The sequence below is a fragment of the Haliotis rubra genome, unplaced genomic scaffold, assembly GCF_003918875.1.
Source record: "Haliotis rubra isolate DU_JTF1 unplaced genomic scaffold, ASM391887v1 Scf290, whole genome shotgun sequence".
Classification (NCBI taxonomy): Eukaryota; Metazoa; Mollusca; class Gastropoda; order Lepetellida; family Haliotidae; genus Haliotis; species Haliotis rubra.
The window spans coordinates 11,524-36,665 of record NW_025766958.1 but is presented as its reverse complement, the minus strand read 5'-3'; the positions used below and the strand labels follow the sequence as shown (position 1 = coordinate 36,665).

Sequence of the window (25,142 nt, the reverse complement as noted above, 5' to 3'; positions counted from 1 at the left end):
CTGACACCTTGTCAGGTTATGGGACTGGTGATCAACACACGTCATACTGGGACTGGTGATGAACACACGTCAGAATAGGCCTGACACCTTGTGAGGTTATGGGAATGGTGGTCAACACACGTCATAATAGGTCTGACACCTTGCCAGGTTATGGGACTGGTGATTAGCACACGTCAAAATAGGTCTGACACTTTGTCAGGTTATGGACTGGTGATCAACACACGTCATAATAGGCCTGACACCTTGTCAGGTTATGGGACTGGTGATCAACACACGTCATAATGGGACTGGTGGTGAACACACGTCATAATAGGTCTGACACCCTGTCAGGTTATGGGATTAGTACCACTCTCACATCATAATAGGGTCTGACATGTACACCTTGCCAGGTTATGGGACTTGTGATCAACACACGTCATAATAGGTGTGGCACATTGTTAGGTTATGGGACTGGTGATCAACACACGTCAAAATAGGTCTGACATGTACACCTTGCCAGGTTATGGGACTGGTGATCAACACACGTCACAATAGGCCTGACACCTTGTGAGGTTATGGGAATGGTGGTCAACACACGTCATAATAGGTCTGACACCTTGCCAGGTTATTGGACTGGTGATTAACACATGTCAAAATAGGTCTGACACCTTGTCAGGTTATGGGACTGGTGATCAACACACGTCATAATGGGACTGGTGGTGAACACACGTCATAATAGGTCTGACACCCTGTCAGGTTATGGGATTAGTACCACTCACGTCATAATAGGTCTGACATGTACACCTTGCCAGGTTATGGGACTTGTGATCAACACACGTCAAAATAGGTCTGACATGTACACCTTGTCAGGTTATGGGACTGGTGATCAACACACGTCACAATAGGCCTGACACCTTGTGAGGTTATGGGAATGGTGGTCAACACACGTCATAATATATGGGACTGGTGATTAACACGTCAAAATAGGTCTGACACCTTATGGGACTGGTGATCAACACACGTCATAATGGGACTGGTGGTAACACACGGACACCCCTGGTGATTAACACACGTCAAAATAGGTCTGACACTTATGGGACTCAGGTTATGGGCACATTGTTGTGATCAAACACACGTCATAATGGTCTGACATGTACACCTTGCCGGGTTATGGGACTGGTGATCACACACGTCACAATAGGTCACCTAATGACAATGGTGGTCAACACGTCATAATAGGTCACCTTACCTTGCCAGGTTATTGGACTGGTGATTAACACATGTCACTCACGTCATTATACTGGTGATCAACACACGTCATAATGACTGGTGGTGAACACACGTCATAATAGGTCTGACACCCCTGTCAGGTTATGGGATTGTAGTAGGTTACATGGGACTTGTGATCAACACACGTCAAAATAGGTCTGACATGTACACCTTGTCAGGTTATGGACTGGTGATCAACACACGTCATAATAGGCCTGACACCTTGTCAGGTTATGGGACTGGTGATCAACACACGTCATAATGGGACTGGTGGTGAACACACGTCATAATAGGTCTGACACCCTGTCAGGTTATGGGATTAGTACCACTCCACATCATAATAGGTCTGACATGTACACCTTGCCAGGTTATGGGACTTGTGATCAACACACGTCATAATAGGTGTGGCACATTGTTAGGTTATGGGACTGGTGATCAACACACGTCAAAATAGGTCTGACATGTACACCTTGCCAGGTTATGGGACTGGTGATCAACACACGTCACAATAGGCCTGACACCCAATGAGGTTATGGGAATGGTGGTCAACACACGTCATAATAGGTCTGACACCTTGCCAGGTTATTGACTGGTGATTAACACATGTCAAAATAGGTCTGACACCTTGTCAGGTTATGGGACTGGTGATCAACACACGTCATAATGGGACTGGTGGTGAACACACGTCATAATAGGTCTGACACCCTGTCAGGTTATGGGATTAGTACCACTCACGTCATAATAGGTCTGACATGTACACCTTGCCAGGTTATGGGACTTGTGATCAACACACGTCAAAATAGGTCTGACATGTACACCTTGTCAGGTTATGGGACTGGTGATCAACACACGTCACAATAGGCCTGACACCTTGTGAGGTTATGGGAATGGTGGTCAACACACGTCATAATAGGTCTGACACCTTGCCAGGTTATGGGACTGGTGATTAGCACACGTCAAAATAGGTCTGACACTTTGTCAGGTTATGGGACTGGTGATCAACACACGTCATAATGGGACTGGTGGTGAACACACGTCATAATAGGTCTGACACCCTGTCAGGTTATGGGATTAGTACCACTCACGTCATAATAGGTCTGACATGTACACCTTGCCAGGTTATGGGACTTGTGATCAAAACACGTCATAATAGGTGTGGCACATTGTTAGGTTATGGGACTGGTGATCAACACACGTCAAAATAGGTCTGACATGTACACCTTGCCAGGTTATGGGACTGGTGATCAACACACGTCACAATAGGGCCTGACACCCTAATGAGGTTATGGGAATGGTGGTCAACACACGTCATAATAGGTCTGACACCTTGCCAGGTTATTGGACTGGTGATTAACACGTACATGTCAAAATAGGTCCTGACACCTTGTCAGGTTATGGGACTGGTGATCAACACACGTCATAATGGGACTGGTGGTGAACACACGTCATAATAGGGTCTGACACCCTGTCAGGTTATGGGATTAGTACCACTCACGTCATAATAGGTCTGACATGTACACCTTGCCAGGTTATGGGACTTGTGATCAACACACGTCAAAATAGGTCTGACATGTACACCTTGTCAGGTTATGGGACTGGTGATCAACACACGTCACAATAGGTCTGACACCTTGTGAGGTTATGGGAATGGTGGTCAACACACGTCATAATAGGTCTGACACCTTGCCAGGTTATGGGACTGGTGATTAACACAGGTCAAAATAGGTCTGACACTTTGTCAGGTTATGGGACTGGTGATCAACACACGTCATAATGGGACTGGTGGTGAACACACGTCATAATAAGGTCTGACACCCTGTCAGGTTATGGATTTAGTACCACTCACGTCATAATAGGTCTGACATGTACACCTTGCCAGGTTATGGGACTTGTGTGATCAACACACGTCATAATAGGTGTGGCACATTGTTAGGTTATGGGACTGGTGATCAACACACGTCAAAATAGGTCTGACATGTACATCTTGCCAGGTTATGGGACTGGTGATCAACACACGTCATAATAGGCCTGACACCTTGTGAGGTTATGGGAATGGTGGTTAACACACGTCATTATAGGCCTGGCACCTTGTCACGTTATGGGACTGGTGACCAACACACGTCAAAATAGGTCTGACACCTTGTCAGGTTATGGGACTGGTGATCAACACACGTCATAATGGGACTGGTGGTTAACACACGTCATAATAGGTCTGACACTTTGTCAGGTTATGGGAATGGTGGTCAACACACGTCATAATAGGTCTAACACCTTGTCAGGTTATGGGACTGGTGATCAACACACAAGTGATAATAGGTCTGACACCTTGTCAGGTTATGGGACTGGTGATCAACACATGTCATAATAGGTCTGACACTTTGTCAGGTTAGGACCGGCGACCAACACACGTCATAATATAGGTCTGCTACGTCATAATACCTTCTGTCAGGTTAGGGGACTGGTGATCAACTCACGTCATAAAGGTCTGACACCTTTGTCAGGTTATGGGACCGGTGACCAACACACGTCAAAATAGGTCCTGGGATTAATCTCTTGTCAGGTTGTATGGGACTGGTGATCAACACACGTCATAATGGGACTGGCGGTTAACACACGTCATAACAGGTCCTGACACTTTGTCAGGTTATGGGAATGGCGGTCAACACACGTCATAATAGGATTCTAACAATCCTTGTCAGGTTATGGGACTTGGATCAACACAAGTGATAATAGGTCTGACACCTTGTCAGGTTGCGGGACTGGTGTGATCAACACACGTCATAATAGGTCTAACACCTTGTCATCAGGTTATGGGACTGGTGATCAACACAAGTGATAATAGGTCTGACACCTTGTCAGGTTATGGGACTGGTGATCAACACATGTCATAATAGGTCTGACACTTTGTCAGGTTAGGGACTGGTGACCAACACACGTCATAATAGGTCTGACATCTTGTCAGGTTAGGGGACTGGTGATCAACTCACGTCATAAAAGGTCTGACACCTTGTCAGGTTATGGGACTGGTGATCAACACACGTCATAATAGGTCTGACACCTTGCCAGGTTAGGGGACTGGTGATCAACACACGTCATAATGGGACTGGTAGTGAACACACGTCATAATAGGTCTGTCACCTTGCCAGGTTAGGGGACTAGTGATCAACACATCGTCACAATAGGCCTGACACCTTGTCAGGTTATGGGAATGATGGTCAACACACGTCATAATAATAGGTCTGACACCTTGTCAGGTTATGGGACTGGTGATCAACACACGTCAAAATAGGTCTGACACTTTGTCAGGTTATGGGACTTGTGATCAACACATATCATAATAGGCCTGACACCTTGTCAGGTTATGGGACTGGTGATCAACACACGTCATAATGGGACTAGTGGTGAACACACGTCATTATAGGTATGACACCCTGTCAGGTTATGGGATTAGTACCACTCACGTCACAATAGGTCTGACATGTACACCTTGCCAGGTTATGGGACTTGTGATCAACACACGTCATAATAGGTGTGGCACATTGTTAGGTTATGGGACTGGTGATCAACACACGTCATACTGGGACTGGTGATGAACACACGTCAGAATAGGCCTGACACCTTGTGAGGTTATGGGAATGGTGGTTAACACACGTCATAATAGGCCCTGACACCTTCCTCACGTTATGGGACTGGTGATCAACACACGTCAAAATAGGTCTGACACCTTGTCAGGTTATGGGACTGGTGATCAACACACGTCATACTGGGACTGGTGATGAACACACGTCAGAATAGGCCTGACACCTTGTGAGGTTATGGGAATGGTGGTCAACACACGTCATAATAGGGTCTGACACCTTGCCAGGTTATGGGACTGGTGATTAGCACACGTCAAAATAGGTCTGACACTTTGTCAGGTTATGGGACTGGTGATCAACACACGTCATAATAGGCCTGACACCTTGTCAGGTTATGGGACTGGTGATCAACACACGTCATAATGGGACTGGTGGTGAACACACGTCATAATAGGTCTGACACCCTGTCAGGTTATGGGATTAGTACCACTCACATCATAATAGGTCTGACATGTACACCTTGCCAGGTTATGGGACTTGTGATCAACACACGTCATAATAGGTGTGGCACATTGTAAGGTTATGGGACTGGTGATCAACACACGTCAAAATAGGTCTGACATGTACACCTTGCCAGGTTATGGGACTGGTGATCAACACACGTCACAATAGGCCTGACACCTAATGAGGTTATGGGAATGGTGGTCAACACACGTCATAATAGGTCTGACACCTTGCCAGGTTATTGGACTGGTGATTAACACATGTCAAAATAGGTCTGACACCTTGTCAGGTTATGGGACTGGTGATCAACACACGTCATAATGGGACTGGTGGTGAACACACGTCATAATAGGTCTGACACCCTGTCAGGTTATGGGATTAGTACCACTCACGTCATAATAGGTCTGACATGTACACCTTGCCAGGTTATGGGACTTGTGATCAACACACGTCAAAATAGGTCTGACATGTACACCTTGTCAGGTTATGGGACTGGTGATCAACACACGTCACAATAGGCCTGACACCTTGTGAGGTTATGGGGAATGGTGGTCAACACACGTCATAATAGGTCTGACACCTTGCCAGGTTATGGGACTGGTGATTAACACACGTCAAAATAGGTCTGACACTTTGTCAGGTTATGGGACTGGTGATCAACACACGTCATAATGGGACTGGTGGTGAACACACGTCATAATAGGTCTGACACCCTGTCAGGTTATGGGATTAGTACCACTCACGTCATAATAGGTCTGACATGTACACCTTGCCAGGTTATGGACTTTGTGATCAAAACACGTCATAATAGGTGTAGGCACATTGTTAGGTTATGGGACTGGTGATCAACACACGTCAAAATAGGTCTGACATGTACACCTTGCCAGGTTATGGGACTGGTGATCAACACACGTCACAATAGGCCTGACACCTAATGAGGTTATGGGAATGGTGGTCAACACACGTCATAATAGGTCTGACACCTTGCCAGGTTATTGGACTGGTGATTAACACATGTCAAAATAGGTCTGACACCTTGTCAGGTTATGGGACTGGTGATCAACACACGTCATAATGGGACTGGTGGTGAACACACGTCATAATAGGTCTGACACCCTGTCAGGTTATGGGATTAGTACCACTCACGTCATAATAGGTCTGACATGTACACCTTGCCAGGTTATGGGACTTGTGATCAACACGTCAAAAATAGGTCTGACATGTACACCTTGTCAGGTTATGGGACTGGTGATCAACACACGTCACAATAGGTCTGACACCTTGTGAGGTTATGGGAATGGTGGTCAACACACGTCATAATAGGTCTGACACCTTGCCAGGTTATGGGACTGGTGATTAACACAGGTCAAAATAGGTCTGACACTTTGTCAGGTTATGGGACTGGTGATCAACACACGTCATAATGGGACTGGTGGTGAACACACGTCATAATAGGTCTGACACCCTGTCAGGTTATGGGATTAGTACCACTCACGTCATAATAGGTCTGACATGTACACCTTGCCAGGTTATGGGACTTGTGATCAACACACGTCATAATAGGTGTGGCACATTGTTAGGTTATGGGACTGGTGATCAACACACGTCAAAATAGGTCTGACATGTACATCTTGCCAGGTTATGGGACTGGTGATCAACACACGTCATAATAGGCCTGACACCTTGTGAGGTTATGGGAATGGTGGTTAACACACGTCATCATTATAGGCCTGGCACCTTGTCACGTTATGGGACTGGTGACCAACACACGTCAAAATAGGTCTGACACCCTGTCAGGTTATGGGACTGGTGATCAACACACGTCATAATGGGACTGGTGGTTAACACACGTCATAATAGGTCTGACACTTTGTCAGGTTATGGGAATGGTGGTCAACACACGTCATAATAGGTCTAACACCTTGTCAGGTTATGGGACTGGTGATCAACACAAGTGATAATAGGTCTGACACCTTGTCAGGTTATGGGACTGGTGATCAACACATGTCATAATAGGGTCTGACACTTTGTCAGGTTAGGGGACTGGTGACCAACACACGTCATAATAGGTCTGACATCTTGTCAGGTTAGGGGACTGGTGATCAACTCACGTCATAAAAGGTCTGACACCTTGTCAGGTTATGGGACTGGTGATCAACACACGTCATAATAGGTCTGACACCTTGCCAGGGTTAGGGGACTGGTGATCAACACACGTCATAATGGGACTGGTAGTGAACACACGTCATAATAGGTCTGTCACCTTGCCAGGTTAGGGGACTAGTGATCAACACACGTCATAATAGGGTCTGACACTTTGTCAGGTTATGGGACTGGTGATCAACACAAGTCATAATAGGTCTGACACCTTGTCAGGTTAGGGGACTGGTGATCAACACACGTCATAATAGGTCCTGACACTTTGTCAGGTTAGGGGACTGGTGACCAACACACGTCATAATAGGTCTGACATCTTGTCAGGTTAGGGGACTGGTGATCAACTCACGTCATAATAGGTCTGACACCTTGTCAGGTTATGGGACTGGTGATCAACACACGTCATAATAGGTCTGACACCTTGCCAGGTTAGGATGTTCCAACCTCATTGATTTTCATATTCATATAAACTAGATTGTTCTCGTCACGATATGGCTAAAATATTCCCGATGTGACGTTAAATAATAACTCACTCACTCACCTCCACCTTGCCAGGTTAGGGGACTGGTGATCAACACACGTCATAATAGGTCTGACACCTTGCCAGGTTAGGGGACTGGTGATCAACACACGTCATAATGGGACTGGTGGTGAACACACGTCATAATAGGTCTGTCACCTTGCCAGGTTAGGGGACTAGTGATCAACACACGTCATAATTAGGTCTGACACCTTGCCAGGTTATGGGACTGGTGGTCAACACACGTCATTATAGGTCTGACACCTTGTCAGGTTATGGGACTGGTGATCAACACACGTCATAATAGGTCTGACACCTTGTCAGGTTATGGGACTGGTGGTCAACACACGTCATTATAGGTCTGACACCTTGTCAGGTTATGGGACTGGTGATCAACACACGTGATAATAGGCCTGGCATAGAGAACTCCAGCCGAGGACAGGACAGAAAGATATCATCCGGTTTGCATTGTGATTGATATAAGGTACCGGTCGGAACATGCCCATACGGTCAAGCGCATGACATCCCATAACAAACTGCCCGCCATTTCAATCAGAGGCGTCAGTGGTTAAGGGAATGCCGGCACAATGATAATCGACGTTATGCAAACCTTTTCCTTTCTGACGAATGGAGGTTCACTCTCGATTTCTCGGACTGAAGAAATCGAGTTAAAGACGTCTACGTGGACGATCCATGGGCGTTAACGTTGTCCATTGACGGAACTACGATCTATATTGTCAGTGGTCAATGCTATCGTGATAAAAGCATTGCACCTCTCATGGCGCCATTTGCACGTGTTGGACAACTTTCGTCTTTCAAGATGTTAATACACGAATTTATCGTGCCAGAATTGTGACCCCATCCCTTAGCCAGCACTCAGTCCTGATATTTCCCCCACTCAACATTACTGGCACGTCATTGGCAGACATTTACGTGAACGTTTAAATCACCTCCACTGCTCTCAATGAACACAGTTCTGATCTCCAAGATGAATGGAACAACATGAGAAGGACATACTCGGCTCATCAGTAGCATGCTGTAAAGTTTTGCTCATATCAGGCCAACAAAGGTCATTTTACCCGAGGTAAGTGACATTTTAAATTTCAAATTAGACCCCGATCTCTTTAACGACCCCCATCTTACTATTAGACCCAGATAGATCTGATCGCCTTTTCACCCATCAGATGTGATCATGTCATGTCCATTTGCCAGTACTGCTTAGATCAGAAGAAATGTCTTTTGTTTTCCCCAGCGTCCCCTACTTTTTGCCGTAGCGAATTAAGTTTGAAACCTGCGTGCACTGTCGTTGCAGATCGCAGTGCGCCATCCAAAGCTGAACCGTAGTGTATCTGGAAATATTGATAATTTATGGTCTATCTACCATTCAATGATTTTACAGCGTGATCAAGTCAGGATGATCCGTCCATAGTCCTTGGTCAGATGTGTCTTTTTTCTTTGATTTCTCAAAGTGATGTTGTACCAAGAGTACTTGCTTCAGTACCACTGCAACTGAGGAAGTCGTATTCCTGACCTGGAGATGGACGTTTGCTGGAACAGTTACTTTTGTAGAAATACATATTTCCGGTGGGGCTTCAGGAGCAGTCTGATTCTATCTTCAGGAATGCACCTTTCTGGAGCAATCTCGTTTGGTCTGTGTGGTGATTGCTTATCATAAACGTATAATGTCTTGATGCCGAGAAGCTTTCTCGTTTGCGTACTGTGCGTTTTTTATAATCTGCATGTGACGAATTTAAATGGATTTTGTCGTTATAGAGATGGTCTGAGTGTCTTGAAACCGGATATCAAGCAAGATGTTGTCAAGGCAGTTCCTAGTGTTCAAACACAGTCGCAACAAGTGGACAACTTCACACTATGGCAGATGTGACGCCAACGTGTGTATATGCTTACAGGTACCTGCTGGTAACCATGGTAACAGGAATAAGCTGTCGAGTGGATCTGTTATTGGTGATTTGGTTTCTTGTGATTTCAGATTTCCTTATCAGATGTATGAGTGTACAAATTCATTTATTAGCTTTTGTTCAGATTTATGCATATAAACACCATGTCCATAATCATAAAGAAGTGCTTGATGTAAACAATGGCAAATTGGTTGACTCGTGTTTTTCTCTGTTTTGTCTGTCCACCATAAACCAATCCACAGAGGCTACGTTCCTTGCTCCAGGTGACATATTCATTTAGACATCACATGTCTTCAAAAACTTGTATGCAGCATTAACTGTTACAGTAACTTTGAATTCAAGTTGCATATTGTGAGAATGTTCGCCATTTTTGTGGTACATGAAGAAATAATTGCCATATGTTTGACAATATTGTCACGAAACTTAACTGATATTGTGTAGGATGTCAGTTGATGAATCTCTGTTTTGACAAATAAAACTCCCTCCATATTGAACATAAGTAGAATCCATGATTAAAGAATTTAACACCAATGACTTCACACTCACATGTGTATGTTGCCGTAATGCTATCTGCTGCGGGGTCGGTGGGGTAGCCTAGTGGTTAAAGCGTTTGCTCGTCACGCCGAAGACCCGGGTTTGATTCCCCATATGGGTATGCATGTAATGTGTGATGGCTGCTTTGGACGCCCGCCGCCGTGACATTGCTGCGATATTGCTAAAAGTGGTGCAAAACTAAAAACTCACTGACTATCTGCAGCATAATCGGGGCATTTGTCAAGACCGTCTGTATGCAGTTATTATATGCTACCTTCTTGGTGATATATCACAATGACCATCGGCGTACAGTATTTATCCAAATATATGTGACAACACCAAATCGCGATTAAAGAGTCGAAAACAAATTGGCGTATGTTGATGTGTTTAAAATTTATAAGTATTCGTGATCAAAAGTCAAATTAAAAAATAATCTAAAAATCATAATAAACATTTGGTGACATCTGTTGAAAATACAGAAGAATGCACTTTCGCATAGACATGCTAGAATTTCCGAGGAATAGGTTATTTCACAGGTGCACCACTGGCTACATGTGTAGGTAGTAGTGGTGCGCAACATATGTCCCCATTACTGACATGGGCTTAGATTTTCTAAGTACTTTTAAGATAGTCGTAAACTAATGTATGGCACTTACGACCGTCTTAACACTAGAGGAGCTTCCAAAATCTTGGTCCATGATTTGTATATGTATTTCTGTAGAGTTTTGTATAACCACTACTTAACCCTTTTAAATCAAAATATAAAACAAATATGGTATGTATATCAACACACTATACCGTTTTTCTAAGAACGCAGTGCTGTTATTACATTTTGCCGCGTTATTACAATTTATGTCGTAACCCTTTTTTTCCCTTCATAATGACACACATTTGACTTAACGCAATTGAGGGTTTTGGTCGTTGCTGATGCCGAAAAACTCTTAAACTATTGATTTTCTCTGGATGAAACTTGCTTTTCACATCCGTGTAGTGGTGAAATTGTGCCTTTAGATGATACAGGATTACTTTTTTCATGTTTCATGTTTCACTTCACTGAAAGTGAGGATTGTGCTTGTCTCCAGAGCTTAACTTGAAAACCTAATGTATATATATCCCTGGATGATTCTTGCTATACAGATCAGTATAGTGGTAAAGAGGTGCTTTTAATAATTTGTGATTTGTTGATAAATTGGACTTCGTCGAAAACGAGTGTAGTACATGTTTCCGGAGCCAAACTATAAATCCACTGAATATTTCTGGATGAAACTACTTGTACAGATCAGTCTACTGGTGAACTGGTGCCTTTTGAGGATTTGGAATATTGGAAAATATTGAACAACATCATTTTTTTTTTACTGAACTGAATGTTGCTGAACTGAATCAGTAGCAGGGAGCCGAAAATGAGATATAAGTTGCCAACACCATTTCCAAACTGCATCTGACTGGGGGTCGTACCATCTCCTGATGACTCTTGTTTGTTCACAGACTTTCACCAGCAGTGCAATAAAAGGCTTGCTGAGAAACCTAGTAAGCAATAAAGAGACATTTGTACCTACAGGTGTTCCCCTTTTGTTTCCTTCAGTATGTATATAATATATTCACGTATTCAGGGAATCGAACCTGGGTCTTTGTTGTGATGAACAAACGCTTTAACCACAGGATACGCTACCATCCCTTGATGTATCATTAGCTCCACTGATGTAATATGTTTTCTATAAGATCTTACAGTGGTTAGATATATTGCAACGTTTTGGTTGCTTCTATTTACAAAACTCATGTTGTCATTTACTCTTTACTCAATGTTACAATATATACCATATGTTGGTATTCATGTCTGAAATAAACAGCTGTTTCAGGAGTCTTACATCAGAAGCAGACCCTGGCTTCTCCGTGAAGTCTTTTTCTTAAGATATAAAGTTTAAATACCGTGCCCTTTTCCGGCATATAAATATCCAAAGACAGTTTTACGATTCATTATTTTTATTTATTCATAAATAACAGAGTATCTGTTTACGTCAAAACATAATACACTGAACAATAAATGTCAAATGCTGATCTCAAAACCAATATAACCATCAAAAAATAGGAGAATTCTTAGTGAGCAGGAAATTATTTATTGTCTTCAAAGCAAATGGTGTATTTTATTTCACCCAACTGAAAGATGAGCTTTAAGTTATATCTTGTTTGTTCAGTGACTAAACATCTCTGGGAATACTACTGTTCTGATAAGGTTAACATGGCATGCATGTTCCTATAAATTATGAAAACTAATGTGCATAGTAGTAACTTTGGAATCCAGCTTCTTTCAAATTGTGAAGTTGTTTGGTACATATGGTGATATGATATATTACTTTTACCTGACTTTATTTTGGGCTTGATACTTCAAGGGGAGGTCATATTTGTTTCATGTCACCAAAATTAGCATTTGATATGGTCACCAGGTAGACTTTTGAATCTTCTCAAAATCCTAAAAGAATAGAGGCCTAGTACTTTTTGGGTGAAAGAGTCTCCTCGTGTGGTACTGAGTTCGTTCAAAACCTTGTGGCCATATTTAACATATACAAAATATATATGAGTTATTAACATTTCATTTGAACAACTGACCAACGAAGCTAGAAATTCATATGATATACACATGAATATTTATTGAAAGGTGAAGATCCTCCGTTTGGCATCCCTTGTTGTGAGAGAATCACGGTCAAACATATTCTGCTTGACTGTATTGATTTATTCATCTAAGGAGTAAGTATTTCAATGTGAAAACTGTTAAGGATCTTTTTACTTCTGTTAATTTTCATTTAATTAATTAAGAAATGGAATTGTTGCATAAATTTTGACATATGTTTTGTAAATAAATAAATGCTTTTTTCGTAATTGGTAGTTTAGATCATCAACTAATGTTGTGGCTCAATCCTCAAAGGGGGTTAAAGTACTGTAAAATTATTGTCCTCCTGAGAGGGTGCGTAAGTCCCAAAACTTTCAAAGTCAATTTAAACTTACTATTTTTAACCGCAATATATATGTATTTTTAATTTATGGCTAGATTGTCTAAAATTGCTAATAGCTGAAGGGATGGTGTAAATCCAGCTAGGGTCCATGCAGGAAGCAAATGTACTGTAAGTCCCCGTGGTCCCTAGTATGGTGATCTACCTTCAGTTGTTGGCGATCTATAGCCCATTTTTACATTGTATTGTCCAAATATAGTTTTCTACTTTTAAAGTTATATGCTAGCTAGTTTTAAATCATATTGTGATAATCTAGTGGTTTTACTGTCCTTCGTTGACAGGGTTTTATATATTATATGTATGTATTATAAATTTAGAACTAGTTTTAGTCACGATATGGCTGAAATATTGCCGATATGACTTTAAATCTTAGCTCACTCACTCACTCACTAGATTGTCTAAAATTGCTAATAGCTGACGGGATGGTGTAAATCCAGCTAGGGTCTATGCAGGAAGCAAATGTACTGTAAGTCCCCATGGTCCCTAGTGTGGTGATCTAGCCTGTTTTTATAGTGTATTGTCTTCTGAAATTAAGCTTTTTTAGAGTTACATACTAGTTATATATTCATATCTGTGATATTCTATTTGTTTTTACTGTCCTTCGCTGACAGGTTTTTCTTATTTGCCTTTATTTGTTGTGAAATTATAACTTGATTTTAGTCACGATATGGCTGAAATATTCCTGATGTGACTGAAAATCTGAACTCACTCACTCACTTGTGGCAAATTGAGGCCATTTCTCAAAATGTTTGTTAAAAATGTCATGACATTTGGTATGTGCACAGTTAGTAGTGGTAGGCAACACATATAGTATTCTGAAATTTTGACCTTTATTATTTGACGTTGGGATTTCAGCCATAATGAAAGTTGAAACTTCCTCTGGTCATAACTTATCTATTTTACTTCAAAAGATAACAGTTGTAGATAGTAGAGGAGCTCAGTACATATATTCTGTTCGTTACAGTCTTTTTTTAACTTGTTGAGTGTTATTTCCATTGCTTAGATTTTTCTGCTAAAACATATTGTAACAATGTTAAATTCTCTCAAAGTGCAGTGTTAACCTGTGTCAGAGGAATCTTTTGGAATGTTTGTGTGTGTGTGTTGTTGCTCGATGAAGACATATTTGTTTAACTGTAAAGGTTTATGAAACCTGTTTTGTTTTGGTAAAATTATTCAAAATTCAAAATACACAAAATGGTCTTACATTTTATTCTCTCAAGGAACATAATGCTGTAAAACTGAACCTTTGCAACAGGAATAATGACTGAGATTCAAGGCATCATGAATAGCATTTAAGTTCTGTGGACACGAAACAAATAAGTTATCTTATTAATGTCTCGGCAAAACATTTATTCAGCATAGTGCTACTGAGCTTGATAAAACACAGGGACTTCAGTCCACCAGATGAAGCATCGCCCAAGTTAAAGTGAATATACAACACAAGTGTAAATGAATACCCATTCTTGACTATCCTCAAAATATGTGAAATAAACGCTTAAACTGATAAGAAAAGAATCGCTCGGTACACACTTGTAGCGGTCTTGTCATGCCAATTAGAGTCAAACTCACAGTTCACACAAAAATGAGCTTCTGCACCGACACGGAACATCATTCCAAGAATAATCAAACATTACCTTCTGAAGCCTCACACAGTTTTCTTTTTCACCATAGGCCCTCGTTTTACTGGGTTCGAATATCATCCACTTGGTGTAGACGAGAGAGGACCCATCACTCCACATGTATGTGTCATTGTCATTGGTGTCTCGTAATCCGATCCAGACGTCATCTGTAATTTACACTATTGTGTGTGACAGAGACATTATTAAGTAAACGAGGCCACAGGCCCATGTTACAATTCATTCGTTCTTACAGGTGATAAGGCGCGCAACACGGATAATTGATTTTCATTTTATGTTGACACCGACAAATGTTTTTGAAAGAAACTTCAAATGAAAAACACTGGTACGGCAGGCAAAACGCTGGCACCATCAATGTATGTTAACGCGCAAACAGTCAAGTTACGGAACACAACAAAGTCGAAAACGTACAACTTTGCAATCTCATTCAAATCGGGCCTCAGAGCTCGCTACAGCAAGTCATGCAATATCGGCATGGTTTACACGGGGCATTCCGAGCGACAATTATTGGCTGCGCGACTGATTCCGTACATTGCCTGGAGCGACTTTCCTGTGGACACACCAATATATTTTCACAAAGCAGTGAAACATCCCATTTCCAAGATATTTTGATAACGCTATACTAAGCTGAATTACGTTTAACTGAGTTATATTGTGCGCCATTGTACTTGCAGGTACACCTTTATGTAATTGCAAATATAAACAGGTTTTTGAGCGACGGAAAATATTCTCGCCCTATGGCAATTGGGCCATAGTTTACCTGTTGCCAGTTTTTTTACGATAAAACTACTCGTGAAAAACCTTTTTTTCTATTCCTTTTGGTCCCTGAAGAAATGTTCCTTACAGATTCATATTACGCGTAACGCCACGCGCCGCACTTTCCGAAACATTAAACAATCTACAAACCTAAAGAGTTAAGTACTATCACGAATGCCAATAACTGCTGTTATCATACCTGTGTATATTCTCGATTGTGAAATTCTTCACCGAATGCGTTGGACGATAAAATGCAAAAGCCATGATAGTTTTACTTACCGCTCAGTCCAATAATAGTTTGAATGACGCGCTGCTTTCTGGAAGAATCTATCTTTACAAGTGAACCACCATCAGCGATGCACGTTTCCAAGGCTTCCTCCCAGGACTTCCTGGTTTGGTACAGTTTGACAAGTAACGTTTTCTTACCGAAGGGTATTTTTCTATACCCCTTTGGTCGACCTGACATGAAAGAAGGCATTCTTTACTTTGTAAATGTGGTATAGCTGAGTACGTCGGTAATCAGTGCAACATGTTTATCCTTTAAGAATATTCCTATTCTCATAGCCTTTCTTTGCTTTCAGTGCGGTCATCCTTTTTTGTGTCAACTCTGCATTCACCTAATTCCGAACCTCCATTGAAAATCAGGGTTAGAATTGATCGTCAGCAACCCATGTTGATCAGTCTTGCTGACTTGGTTGACACATGTCATAGTATCCCAACTGCGTAGAACGATACTCATGACGTCAATCACTGGTTTGTCTGGCCCCGACCCGATTGCTGTCATATAGCTCGAATATTGCTGATTGCGGTGTTAAAACCAAACAAAAATATTTACCCAACTTGACACGCTAAACTACATTAGTTTGCCCCCTCTCCGTGACTTCGTGGATTGCCCTCCAACCGAACCCATTATTGGTTCCTCCTAATCATTTCCTTCGTCTACTTCAGTCACATATCTCCCTCAACGATCTTCCCTCTACTTCACCAGCTGCATATGGTCTCTCAAACTAGCCCAACAAGCCATGATCCATCTCCAATATGAAATAACTCCTATGTTAACTATGTTATGTCCCATTATTCTAAGACGTTTGTTGGAACATATTGCATAAAAAATGTATGATAATTAAATACGAACGTAGTTCCGCAGGATATTCATGACCTCTGAGATCCCATTATTATTGATTTTGTCACTTGTCATTTGTTGTAACAATTGAAAATGATACCATAACATGTCACTGACCTTTAGGCTTCGATGGTTTTGTGGTATGATTGAAACACTTCAGATTGACAGGAAGATGAGGTTTGCAGGTCATCTCAATTTCCAGAAACTGTTTGCAGACAACGGACCCTGTGTTGCCTAATCCTGAATCATTCAAGCAAAAAGTATGGAGTCATCTGAGCTAAAGGGAAACAAGATAGACCCGGACCCGTGTTCGGGTGCTTGACATAATGGTTATTACATTGCAATGGTACATAGGAACACATTCCTGGCCATGGAAGGTTTCTATGTTTATAGGAGTTTGATCTGACTCCATTCCTTCTTTGTGAAAAGTTCCCTTTTTGGGTGAATTGCAATAAAACCAACCGTCCCAACGTATAGTCCCCACAAGGAATGACAACATGGAGAGTTTTTAAGGCTTATCAAGCAAAACTAGCTGCTTGGAGAGATTCCGAGTTAGAATGCGATCACATTCACCAGAGGCTGTCAGAGGTTGTCGTCAACAGCAGCCCTCTTGTAATTATCCGTATATGTTCTAAAATTTTGACGTTTTATAATATGTGCATTAATTATTTTTACATATCAGGATCCTTCTTTGTGATGATCAACAACAAAAGTTCCCATTTTGGGTGATTTGTAAGAAAATTAACCGTTCCAACGTATAGTCCCCACAAGGAATTTAAATATGGAGACTTATCAAGCAAAGCTAAATGCTTGGAGGGATTTTGAGTTAGAATGCGATCACATTCACCAGAGGCTGTCGTCAACAGCAGCCCACTTGTAATTATCCGTATATATTCTAAACTTTTGACGTTTTTTGAGGTACAAATAAGTGCATTTTTTACCAAACAGGATCAACATGTTATTATAAGAATTTAGCAAGAATTTGTTCAAGACATTGTTCTGAAATATATGCATAGGACAGGAATAGGAACGGCATTTTGGTCAATTCAACAATTGCATGCTTCGTATGACAACACTAAATGCATTGACAAGGATTAACTATGACAGAAACGCTCATATATGACGATTCTTTCTATTAAGTGAACATAATTTTCTAATATTTGAACATTAACTAGGCTTTGATCCAAGCTGGATGTACTAAAAATATTATTACAAACATGTGGTTATAACATCTTGGGTGACTGAATTTCTCATATTCATAAACGTTGACTACTAAACAAAGTTAACCCTGAAATCTATGATGATGTCAACGAAAAATAGAAATATTGAAGCATCAAGCATAATAGCTTCCACACCAGTGCTTACATAGATGGAAACACATTCCTGACAGCTAATTATTTTTGAAACACAAAGTTAAGAACTTTTACGGAATCTTTCCGGAATACATATAATATGATTAGAACATTTTGCAACAATAAATTGTAGTTACATTACCATGTAATAATATATACATATTTTCATTTCAGTCATATTTCTATATTTGACGATATCAGATGATAAGGTAGGTGTTTCAGGTATATAATCTTAGGATAGAATAAAACCCAGTTCCTTTGAGATAACCGCCGCCCATTCAGTTGTCCATTCCTTGAAGCTACAAATATCTTTCAATAAAGGACAAATGAAAGATATAAAAGTGCAGTCTTTACGAAAAAAGATTCGCCTCTGTGTAAAGAAAAAGATGGGACGCATTTACTGAATAAGTCGACTAGGGGCATATTTTCAACTTTATGATTAAGCATTATTCGACTATTTTTTCTCAAACTATGACAATAAAAAAAGATGGTCAACTCACCGGGCGAAGCCAGCTCAAAAAGAGCAAACAGAAGCAAAAGTCCAGGCAGAACAATGTTCATCCCGATTGCTAGAAGTATGTACGCTCAACTGAGACTCTGCAACCCAGCAGAAACGGAAAAATCGATGCCTTCAAGAAAAGAAACAGAAACAGACAGGTATACATATAAAGAAAAGAAACATTACATTTATAGCTATGTATGCTCAAAGGTATACCGATACATTATGGGTGAGTGAGGGAGCCTCAGTCAAGAACTGTGTCTCGACTGATATCTGTGGCAGCCATTTCATATGACAGAACCTATAATATATTGGTTTGTTCCTGATACTTACAAACGTACCCGTAACACAATGTTGTTATTTGTTCTCTTCGATCTTGTTAGCCCAAGTGAGTGAGTGTGTATGGTTTTACGCCGCTTTTATCAATATTCCAGCAATATCACGGTGGGGAACACCAGAAATGGCCTTCACACATTGTACCCATGTGGGGAGTAGAACCTTGGTCTTCGGCGCGGAACACCAACGCTATCACCGATAGGCTACTCGACCGCCCAAGAAGTTAGCCCAAGAACAGAGAATAAAAATGCATGTAAGAACAAGCATTTCTGATATATATTTTTGTCGATATGGAAAGAGATAGCTAGGGTGTGGTTGCGTGTTTGTGATTCATTTGCAAGGAGGAATTACATATTTTTACAGGCATTGGTTTGGGTGTGTTGGGCGTTACATCGTTATCGTTTTGGATGCTGATCCTTTGTCTGATGAGGGATCATAACATGTTCAGTACATGATCCCCTTCTACAAAATAGTGATATATACCGAGAAATTATTAGACAATCTACAGTTATGAGCAAATAGCACAGCTTCTGTGTAAAAGCCTTTACCACTCCTTCTATTACGCAAGATGTCACTATCTTCCACACCGATATAGGAATTCTCTTGAGGCCAATTACTTCCATATATGCCCTCTTGGGTGTTGTCTGATATGATGGTTCCTGAGATTTGAATTCTGTGTTGGACTGTATCCCCATCTCAAGATATATTCCTCTGTCGTTGTGGTGGATGTTGCAGTGTCTTGTAGCTATGGATCGGAGAGCTCCTTTGATGCCGACATCTGCTCCATATATATGGCTGAATTCCAAAGTCAAATTTCTTGCAAGTTAAAAACAGGCTCACACAAGGACACATCATAATGTACATCATCTTGCAATGGAGGAATTCATGAAAACTTGATGTAGTTGGCAGAAAAATGTAAAAACTCCACGTACGGAAAGTGAATCGGAAGAGAGATCTTTGTTGTTATCATAGTCACCTTTATTACAGCTTTAAACATCTGGTTAATTCAGAAGAAATGTTTTAATCTGAGTTTGGGTCAGTTAAGGGTGGCTTAATATGAATTAGAAAAGAGCATCTTATAGCAGAACGAGACACTGATTACTTACCACACTGGTGCAATATAAACCAATGATTCCATATTAAAGCATGAACTCCATAAATAAGCTTATGACTGCACATTCTTGAAACTGCGGAGGAACTTTCACAATTAACTATTTGTATTTAGAAATACCAAAACTGCGCAGGAACTTTCACAATTAACCATTTGTATTTAGAAATACCCAAACTGCGCAGGTACTTTCACAATTAACTATTTGTATTTAGAAATACCCAAACTGCGCAGGAACTTTCACAATTAACCATTTGTATTTAGAAATACCCAAACTGCGCAGGAACTTTCACGATTAACTATTTGTATTTAGGCATACCCAAAGTGAGTGATAATACAAATTCACATTTGAGTATGTTTACCAAAGTGACCATGTGTATCGTCATGTTGGATTCTAGGAATCCATTAGTTGCTTGGTGGCAAGCACTATAGGAACCTTCGGGCAAACTGAAAACAGACAGAACATCTGTTGGTATAGAGGTTGGTTCTTGTTGCCGAGAATTTAAATACCCCTACGTGTGAGTGATTAGGTTTATATTTACGCCGCTTTTAGCAATATTCCACCAACTTCACATCGTGGGACACCAGAAATGGGCTTCACACATTGGACCCATGTGGGAAATCGAACTCGGGTCTTCGGTGTGATGAGCGACCGCTTTAACAACTAGGCTACCCCACCGCTCCACCGGTAAGACCACACATATAAAATATACCTTGACTGACAACTTCAATGCCTGCCCACATGTTTGTCAAATTTGTGAAGGCATTTGAAGGTGTGAAAACCACAGGTAGTCCACTGAGACGTTGGGCCTCCAATGTACCTGAAATAAACATATTCCAAGTAGTATTCAATGATAACACTATGTTTCCAATTGTCCCAGTTTTCCCACATTTTATTATGACAGCACTGAGACACACAACACCAAGCGCTGGTTTACAGCTGTAGATACTTTCAGGCAGAACCTGTTAATGATTTTGTCACAGACCTAAGATGGTACCATTGAAGGTGAACTGTTTGTTTTAAGTACAAGTTAGGAAAACCACCTGTGATAACTAAAGTTGGTATCAGATATATGATTGCATCTCCGTGTATCCTTACCAAGAACGGTGAATCCTGCGTCTTAAGAATTGAATATAACCTTGACTCCGTGCTGTATTTTGACGAATGCTCCTGGACGAATCCTGATGAGAGTGTTGATGACATATGGACTCTGGCTGGGTAACCACTCATTGCTTCCCTGAAATATTGATTGGATGATGAGATGGCTTGATTTGGATTGTGTGAGTGAGTGAGTTTATTTTTACGCCGCTTTCAGCAATATTCCAGCAATTTACGGCGGGGGACACCAGAAATGGGCTTCACCCATTGTAAACATGTGGGAAATCGAACCCGAGTCTTCGGAATGACGAGAGAATGCTTTAACCACTAGGCTACCCCACCGGCCCTTATATTATATTGATATCGATGTCGATGCTGCTGCAAATGCAGATTAGCGGATGTTGCTGTAAGATGAACATGAGTTTCTTGATGTTCATGCTTTAGGTTTAGGAGCAATTACATAAACGAGACAAACTATACAATGTGGACAAAGGCAGCACTTATATGACTTAATGATCATGTACTTAGATACTTCTTCATTTATATAACGTAATGATCATCATGTTCTTAGCTACTTTTCACTTATATGACTTAATGATCATGTGCGTAGTGGTCGAAATCCATTTTCTCAAAGAGAATAAGTTTTCGTTTCTTTTATGTTCAAAATTTTATCATTCCCATTTCATTTAAGATTTAAATTTTTGATTAATGAGCCAAGACTTACCCTTCAATATCTGTCAAGGGGAGGTAAAGCTTGGGTCATGCATTTCATGCCATGTGCTCTCAGCACGCACATGGTCTAGTCCCGAAGCAAGCGTAAAGTGGCCTAAAACCATAGTAAGCCAGTTACACTTTTCCTCAAGCATAACGTAATTACCTTTTAAATGCAATATTCCATTATATATTTAATATGTTACATTAATTGAGAAGTTCGCTGATATTTATTTTTGGTTGACCTTGAATTTCCCCATGGTTAGATATTGAAATAGATTTTCATCTCTTCCAGTCAATCTGCATTTGTAAACTTAGCATTAAAGAAAAATAGATCAAGAAACTAAGACGGCAAGAATAAAGCACTGAAACACAACTGACCTAGTTATTACAATGTGCTTAGCTACTTTTCACTTATATGACTTAATGACCATGTGCTTAGTCACTTCTTCACTTATATGACATAATGATCTTGTGCGTACATGTAGCTTACTTCTTTAAGCTGTTAAGCTTTCGCTAAATACTTCACGTAGATCAGACCATTCATATGGAAAAGTCTTCATTGGGATATTTTTTTAATGCCAAGAATTCTTCAACCAGATAAATGTTTTTCAAAATTATATTTAAATCTGTTGGGTTTTCCTTTGCAAAACTGGAAATGTAGACATATCTGTATAGATTTTAATAATATGATAAATAAATTTAGAGCCTTTTTCATTGATGGCAATTGTATTTATTAATATTCTTCATGGTCCCTGCTTACCTGTATGTCCTGGGAGACAGGGGTGCTTCTGACGGGGATTGGTTGTTGTGCCTCACATCCATGCAACTCCAGTCGCAGGCCTTGACTACTGGTGTACCTATTGCGTTGAGGTACAAATGCTAAGTACCTGGCCTGAACAAACTATATACACATATATATATATATATATATATATCAAAGACATCGTTACAGGACATTCACGTGGAGTCAGGGTTGAAGAACATTACACAGAATCACGACAAACTGGTTACTTCATGCTTCAGAGAGATTATGGTACTATAATAAGGGCTGGTGTCCCCCGCCGTCATATTCATGGATTTTTGCTAAAAGCGGCGTAAAACAAAACTCACTCACTCACCTATAACGATAGCCTACTATAACCGTGTATCTCCGTTCTGTATGCTTTACTTTTTGTTCTCTCATGAGGACGGAACTGATATAGGTCATGTGATTGGATGAGATCGAGTAAGATTATCGAGACAGCCCCAATTTATGAAGGTCTGTAATTCGTCGTACCTTGATGTCAATTGACTGTGCTACCTTATGTAAATCTTAGGGCCACATGTAGGATTATTTGATTTGTGGTGTGAAATGAATTCATTACTCACTGAACTAATGTCCTTTCTCTCTATTTGCACATGTCTCCGTAAAATTAGGGGAATGAAAAACATGTGCAAGACGATATATGTACATAGCTATGAAGAAGAATTTTATGTAACTAACCGCTGACAGAAACCTGGAACTATCATCACTGACTATAAATAACGAGTTTGAGGATTAAATGGTACCACTCCAACCTGTACAGCTGACCAATAAAGATCCGGGTTAGAATTGATCTTCAGTAACCCATGCTTGTCGTAAGAGGCGACTAACGTAATCGGGTGGTCAGGGTTGCTGACTTGGTTGACACATGTCATCGTATCCCAATAGCGCACATCGATGTTCATACTGTTGATCACTGGATTGTCTGGTCCAGACTGGATTGTGTTACAGACCGCCGCAATAAAGCTGGAATATTACTGAGTGGGGCGTTACACAACAAACAAACCTGTACAGCTGGATTTAAGTCGTTTGTGACGACATCCCTGGCGTTTGGTGTCCCTGGCAGTCTCTGTGTCCCATTGCTGGTGACGTAGCTCTCCCTGACAAGACCATCCTGACTGTAGAACAGTAGCACTGCTCCTGGGTACCATCCATTCCTGCTGCCCTGGACTGAGTAGCTGGTCACGTTATGCTGAGTCAGCAGGTCAACCTGCAGGTACTCTTTGCCATTAGATTGTTTGGCTAGGCATCCTTCTGTAAATCGACACATTCGTGTTTGAGACGATTTGAATGGTTTTGATTAGATTTTATTGGTTTATTGGTCCGTTTCAAGTACGTACACTGTTAACCCAAAACTTGTCAAAAGCTCCTTCTATCACCCTTCCGGGTACCCATTTGCTATGAAGGCAGGTTAAGGCCAAGATCGTCAATGGCGAACGGGCACGACACAATTCTGTTTGCGATGAATAAATGTACGTAAACAAATTATGAAAGTGAGACTAATTATGTCACATTATGATTAATTATGAATTGTATTGACGTTACAGTACCCGTAACATGTCCTACCGTTACAGACCTCGTAACATTATTGACGTTACACATCTCATGACATCTATTGACGTTACAGTACCCGTAACATGTCTTGTCGTTACAGACCTCGTAGCATGTATTGACGTTACAGTACCCGTAACATGTCTTGTCGTTACAGACCTCGTAGCATGTCTTGACGTTTCAGTACCCGTAACATGTCTTGTCGTAACCGCCGAAATATAGTTGGAATATTGCTGAGTGCGGCGTAAACTGAACTCACTCACTCACGTTACAGCCTCCGTACCGTGTCTTGGCGTTACAGACCTCGTAGCATGTCTTCATGTCTTGTCGATACAGCCCCCCTAACATGTCTTGACGTAACAGACCTCGTAGCATGTCCTACCGTTACAGCCCCGTGACATGTCTTGTCGTTACAGCCCTCGTAACATGTCTTGTCGTTACAGTACCCGTAACATGTCGTACTGTTTCAGCCCCGGTAACATGTCTTGACATTACAGTACCCGTAACATGTCTTGTTGTTTCAGCCCCCGTAACATTGCTTGACGTTACAGACCTCGTAGCATGTCTTGTCGTTACAGTACCCATAACATGTCTTGATGTCTTGTCGATACAGCCCCCTAACATGTCTTGACGTAACAGACCTCGTAGCATAATCCTACCGTTACAGCCCCGTGACATGTCTTGTCGTTACAGCCCTCGT

At 41.1% G+C, this 25,142-nt stretch overlaps 1 long non-coding RNA gene across 1 annotated transcript; it reads right to left on the bottom strand.

Moving 5' to 3' along the window:
- Positions 1 to 21,367: 21,367 nt before the first annotated feature.
- Positions 21,368 to 23,916, bottom strand: LOC124281946. Its single transcript, XR_006900005.1, has 3 exons — positions 23,898 to 23,916; positions 22,850 to 22,981; positions 21,368 to 21,514 (listed from the first exon to the last, which is right to left on the bottom strand). It is a non-coding gene; the product is annotated as an uncharacterized LOC124281946 (long non-coding RNA).
- Positions 23,917 to 25,142: the final 1,226 nt, after the last annotated feature.